Source organism: Bufo bufo, chromosome 2, assembly GCF_905171765.1.
Source record: "Bufo bufo chromosome 2, aBufBuf1.1, whole genome shotgun sequence".
NCBI classification, from domain to species: Eukaryota; Metazoa; Chordata; class Amphibia; order Anura; family Bufonidae; genus Bufo; species Bufo bufo.
Genome location: NC_053390.1, coordinates 737,631,871 through 737,638,487, shown reverse-complemented (window position 1 = coordinate 737,638,487; position 6,617 = coordinate 737,631,871).

Here is a 6,617-nt window from a genome sequence, read left to right as displayed (position 1 = left end):
GAAGGTGGAAATCCGAGCGAGGACAGCATTACAGAAGGTGAGGGATCTGCATCACCGCAACAGGCTGGAAGAGGCAGTGGGGTGGAAAAAAGGGAAAAGGCGAGCCACATTAAAAAGGGCCGCAACTGTTCCCTGGTGCACCCCCTTGCGAAAATCTCCCTTGCCAAGGGGTAGATGTTCCGCAGTATGGTGCTTTTTTGAGGAAAGTGCGGACGACAAAAGAATAGTTGCAATCTGTGCCATATGAAAATGAGCCAGGGCGTAAACACTAGCAACCTCACCAAGCACCGTAATAAGTGGGACGAACGCCTGGGTCCACAATCTGCGTCTGCAGGTCACACCACTGCCTCCTCTTCCCCTATGTTACGTGCTGGCCAATCCCCTGTCAAAGGCGCAGGCAAGGAATCCTCCCGGCCTGCACATGGACCTTTGTAAGCACCATTAGCGACCAGATTCACTTCCGTGTCCCAGCGCAGCATCCAAATGTCCTTACCCCAGGCCTTTAAAATGCAAGCAAAAATACCCAGCCACCCACCTACAGGCCATAGCACTATATGCGCAGCTTTCCAAATTACTGGCCCTTTAAATGTTGCCATTTAGGCTAGTGGACATTGAGGCCTTCCGCAGCCTGATGTCAGCGGCCGTCCCGCGTTACGCAGTCCCCAGTCGCCACTATTTTTCAAGGTGTGCCATGCCCATAACATCAGCAACACACGTGCCCTGACCAACGCAATTACTGGGAAGGTCCACTTAACCACGGACACATGAACAAGTGCATTCGGCCAGGGATGCTACATTTCCCTGACGGCACACTGGGTGAATGTTGTGGAGGCCGGGAGTGAGTCGTACCCTTGGATGGCACAGGTGCTACCGACGCCAAGGATTGCGGGCCCTACGTCGATCAGGGTTTCCGCCAGCACCTACATTAGTGGCTCTAACCCCCACTTCTCCTTCCCCGCCTCCTCCTCCACTTCCACCTCCAATTTATCCGTGTGCAGCACCAGTCAGTCATCAGTCGGTAGCTGGAAGCAGTGTAGCACTGCAGTGGGGAAGCGGCAACAGGCTGTGCTGAAACTGATATGCTTAGGGGACAAACAGCACACCACCGCAGAGCTGTGGCAGGAGAAAAGAGACCAGACTGTGCTGTGGCTCTCGCCACTCAACCTAGAACTAGGCATGGTTGTGTCTGATAATGGCCGTAACTTGGTGGCGGCTTTGGAGCTCGGCAAGCTCAGACACATCCCATGCCTAGCCCAGGTGTTCAACCTTGTAGTTAAGCGGTTTCTCAAAACCTGAAGGTGCGCCGCGTGTGTGCACATTTCTGCAAGTCAGCCGGTCTGTCAACGCTGTAGCAGCGCTTGAAATTGCCAGCTCACCGGCTGTTTTGCGACTTGAGCACGCGCTGGAACTCAACGTTCCACATGTTGGCCAGGCTTTGTGAGCAGCAGAGGGCAGTAGTGGAGTACCAGCTGCAACATGGTCTTTGCCTTTCCAGTCAGCTTCCGCTATTCACAAGCGAGGAGTGGGCATGGATGTCTGACCTATGTGAGGTTTTAAGAAACTTTGAGGAATCAACACAGATGGTGAGCGGCGATAACGCTATTATTAGCGTAACCATCCCACTTCTGTGTCTACTCAAACGCTCGCTGCTCACAATTAAGGACGACGCTTTGCATGTGGAAGAGGTGGAAATTGGGGAAGACATTAATGGGTGATAGCCAGACCACCCTCAGTTCGTCTTCTCAGCACAAATTGGATGATGAAGAGGAGGAGGAGGCAGAGATACAGGAGACAGTTGCCTCCGCTACAGAGGGTAGCACCCATGGAAGTTTAATTCCATCTGTTCAGTGGGGTGGGCAAAAGAGGAGGAAGAGGATGAGGAGATTGAGAGTGATCCTCCTGATGATGATAGCGAAGTCTTGCCTGTTGGTACTCTGGCACACATGGCTGACTTCATGTTAGACTGCTGTCACCGCCAGTTCTGTGAGAAGGTCTGGCAGACGTTCTTCTCTACCTCTTGTAAAATGTTCTTTGTTTTGGTTTCACTTTCTCATCTCTTTTCCTTCTGCCAGGTGTCACTTATTTAGACTAATCGTCTTCCTTTATATTCCCTCCCATACTGCCTCACTTTGCGGTTTATACTTCTTCCTGGATGAAGTGTTCACTGCTGGAGGCTGCTTCTGCTGTTTGCTCAGATAAGTCCTTTACTTTATTGTGTTTCCTTGCTGGCTTGATTCTAGGTTACCCTGACTCCGTCCGTATTAAGTGCAGGGACAACACGAATTACTGGTTGTTCAACCTTCTCGACCCCCACTACAAAGAGAACTTATCATCTCTCATTCCTCTGGTGGAGAGGACGAGCAAAACGGTGCAATACCAGAAGATCTTTGTTGAAAAATTGCTCCAAAAATTTCCATCTGACAACGCTGGCGGCAGAGTCCATAGTTCCTTGGCCAACCGAGGAGGGGAGACAAGGGGAACACACAGCAGTTCCAACAGAGGCAGGACAACACTCTCCTGCAACAGTTTCATGACACCCCGCCAGCACTCTCACCCTGATGTGCGGCCTAGTGTCACAAGGAGAGAAAAATTTTGGAAGATGGTGAAGGAGTACATAGCAGACCGTGTCAGCGTCCTCAATGATCCCTCAGTGCCTTACAACTACTGGGTGTGGTGTCCAAGCTGGACACATGGCACGAACTGGCGCTCTAAGCCTTGGAGGTGCTGGCCTGCCCTGCCGCCAGCGTTTTGTCTGATGGGGTATTTAGTGCTACTGGTGGCATTATAACAGATAAGCGTATCCGCCTGTCAACTGAAAATGCTGACAGATTGACTCTTATAAAAATTAACAAGGCCTGTATTGACCATGACTTCTCGACTCCACCAGAGGAAAGCTGATGAACATAATAGCACTTTAAATGTGCTGTTTATAATGTACTGAATACACTTTATTCTCATGCAACCCTACCACCACAAACATGGTTGAATCTTCCTTTTCTCATCCTCTTCCATCATATCAACACATGCTTATTCGTCGCATATAATGCCCTCGCATAAATGCCCTCGCATAAATGCCATTCGCATATAATTTTTTACAGGGTCAGCTCAGCTGCAGGCCCTCGCATATAATTTTTTAAAGAGTCAGCTCACCAGCAGGCCCTCGCATATAATTTTTTAGAGGGTCAGCTCACCAGCAGTCCCTTGCATATAATGTTTTACAGGGTCAGATCACCAACAGGCCCTTGCATATAATTTTTAAGAGGGTCAGCTCACCAGCAGGCCCTCACATATAATTTTTTAGAGGGTCAGCTCACCAGCTGGCCCTCGCATATGTTTTACAGGGTCAGCTCACCAACAGGCCCTCGCATATAATGTGTTTACAGGGTCAGCTCACCAACAGGCCCTCGCATATAATTTTTTAGAGGGTCAGCTCACCAGCAGGCCCTCGCATATGTTTTACAGGGTCAGCTCACCAGCAGGGCCTCACCTACAATGTTCTATACGGTCAGCTCACCAGCAGGCCATCGCATATAATGTTTTACACGGTCAGCTCACCAGCAGGCCCTCGTATTTAAATTTTTAGAGGGTCAGCTCACCAGCAGACCCTTGCATACAATGTTTTACAGGGTCAGCTCACCAGCAGGCCCTTGCATTAACATTTTTAGAGGGTCAGCTCACCAGCAGGCCCTCGCATATAATGTTTTACAGGGTCAGCTCACCAGCAGGCCCTCACCTACAACCTTTTAGAGGGTCAGCTCACCAGCAGGCACACACCTAAAATCTTTTACAGGGTCAGCTCACGAGCAGGCCAGCACCTAAAATCTTTTACAGGGTCAGCTCACCAGCAGGCCCTCGTATATAATTTTTTACAGGGTCAGCTCACCAGCAGGCCCTCGCATATCATTTTTTACAGGGCCAGCTCACCAACAGGCCCTCGCATATAATGTGTTTACAGGGTCAGCTCACCAGCAGGCCCTCGCATATGTTTTACAGGGTCAGCTCACCAGCAGGGCCTCACCTACAATATTCTATACGGTCAGCTCACCAGCAGCCCATCGCATATAATGTTTTACACGGTCAGCTCACCAGCAGGCCCTCGTATTTAAATTTTTAGAGGGTCAGATCACCAGCAGGCCCTTGCATACAATGTTTTACAGGGTCAGCTCACCAGCAGGCCCTTGCATTAACATTTTTAGAGGGTCAGCTCACCAGCAGGCCCTCACATATCATTTTTAAGAGGGTCAGCTCACCAGCAGGCCCTCACATATAATGTTTTACAGGGTCAGCTCACCAGCAGGCCCTCGCATAATTTTTTTTAGAGAATCAGCTCACCAGAAGGCCCTCGCATATGTTTTACAGGGTCAGCTCACCAGCAGGCCCTCACCTACAATGTTCTATACGGTCAGCTCACCAGCAGGCCATCGCATATAATGTGTTACAGGGTCAGCTCACCAGCAGGCCCTCGCATTTAAATTTTTAGAGGGTCAGCTCACCAGCAGGCCCTCGCATATAATGCTTTACAGGGTCAGCTCACCTCACCAGCAGGCCCTCGCATTTAAAATTATTATAATGTTTTACAAGGTCAGCTCACCAGCAGGCCCTCGCATATAATTTTTTAGAGGGTCAGCTCACCAGCATGCCTGTACCTATAATCTTTTACAGGGTCAGCTCACCAGCATGCCCTCGCATATAATGTTTTACAGGGTCAGCTCACCAGCAGGCCCTCACCTACAACCTTTTAGAGGGTCAGCTCACCAGCAGGCCCGCACCTAAAATCTTTTACAGGGTCAGCTCACCTGAAGTCCCGCACCTCAAATCTTTTACAGGGTCAGCTCACCAGCAGGCCTTCGCATATAATGTTTTAGAGGGTCAGCTCACCTGCAGGCCCTCACCTACAACCTTTTAGAGGGTCAGCTCACCAGCAGGCACACACCTAAAATCTTTTACAGGGTCAGCTCACCAGCAGGCCCTCGTATATAATTTTTTACAGGGTCAGCTCACCAGCAGGCCCTCGCATATAATGTTTTACAGGGTTAGCTCACCAGCAGGCCCTCGCATATCATTTTTAAGAGGGTCAGCTCACCAGCAGGCCCTCACATATAATGTTTTACAGGGTCAGCTCACCAGCAGGCCCTCGCATAAATTTTTTTTGAGAATCAGCTCACCAGCAGGCCCTCGCATATGTTTTACAGGGTCAGCTCACCAGCAGGCCCTCACCTACAATGTTCTATACGGTCAGCTCACCAGCAGGCCATCGCATATAATGTGTTACAGGGTCCGCTCACCAGCAGGCCCTCGCATTTAAATTTTTAGAGGGTCAGCTCACCAGCAGGCCCTCGCATATAATGCTTTACAGGGTCAGCTCACCTCACCAGCAGGCCCTCGCCTTTAAAATTATTATAATGTTTTACAAGGTCAGCTCACCAGCAGGCCCTCGCATATAATTTTTTAGAGGGTCAGCTCACCAGCATGCCTGTACCTATAATCTTTTACAGGGTCAGCTCACCAGCATGCCCTCGCATATAATGTTTTACAGGGTCAGCTCACCAGCAGGCCCTCACCTACAACCTTTTAGAGGGTCAGCTCACCAGCAGGCCCGCACCTAAAAATTTTTACAGGGTCAGCTCACCTGAAGTCCCGCACCTCAAATCTTTTACAGGGTCAGCTCACCAGCAGGCCTTCGCATATAATGTTTTAGAGGGTCAGCTCACCTACAACCTTTTAGAGGGTCAGCTCACCAGCAGGCACACACCTAAAATCTTTTACAGGGTCAGCTCACGAGCAGGCCAGCACCTAAAATCTTTTACAGGGTCAGCTCACCAGCAGGCCCTCGTATATAATTTTTTACAGGGTCAGCTCACCAGCAGGCCCTCGCATATCATTTTTTACAGGGCCAGCTCACCAACAGGCCCTCGCATATAATGTGTTTACAGGGTCAGCTCACCAGCAGGCCCTCGCATATAATTTTTTAGAGGGTCAGCTCACCAGCAGGCCCACGCATATGTTTTACAGGGTCAGCTCACCAGCAGGGCCTCACCTACAATGTTCTATACGGTCAGCTCACCAGCAGCCCATCGCATATAATGTTTTACAGGGTCAGCTCACCAGCAGGCCCTCGTATTTAAATTTTTAGAGGGTCAGCTCACCAGCAGGCCCTTGCATACAATGTTTTACAGGGTCAGCTCACCAGCAGGCCCTTGCATTAACATTTTTAGAGGGTCAGCTCACCAGCAGGCCCTCGCATATAATGTTTTACAGGGTCAGCTCACCAGCAGGCCCTCGCATATCATTTTTAAGAGGGTCAGCTCACCAGCAGGCCCTCACATATAATGTTTTACAGGGTCAGCTCACCAGCAGGCCCTCGCATAAAATTTTTTAGAGGATCAGCTCACCAGCAGGCCCTCGCATATGTTTTACAGGGTCAGCTCACCAGCAGGCCCTCACCTACAATGTTCTATACGGTCAGCTCACCAGCAGGCCATCGCATATAATGTGCTACAGGGTCAGCTCACCAGCAGGCCCTCGCATTTAAATTTTTAGAGGGTCAGCTCACCAGCAGGCCCTCGCATACAATGCTTTACAGGGTCAGCTCACCTCACCAGCAGGCCCTCGCATTT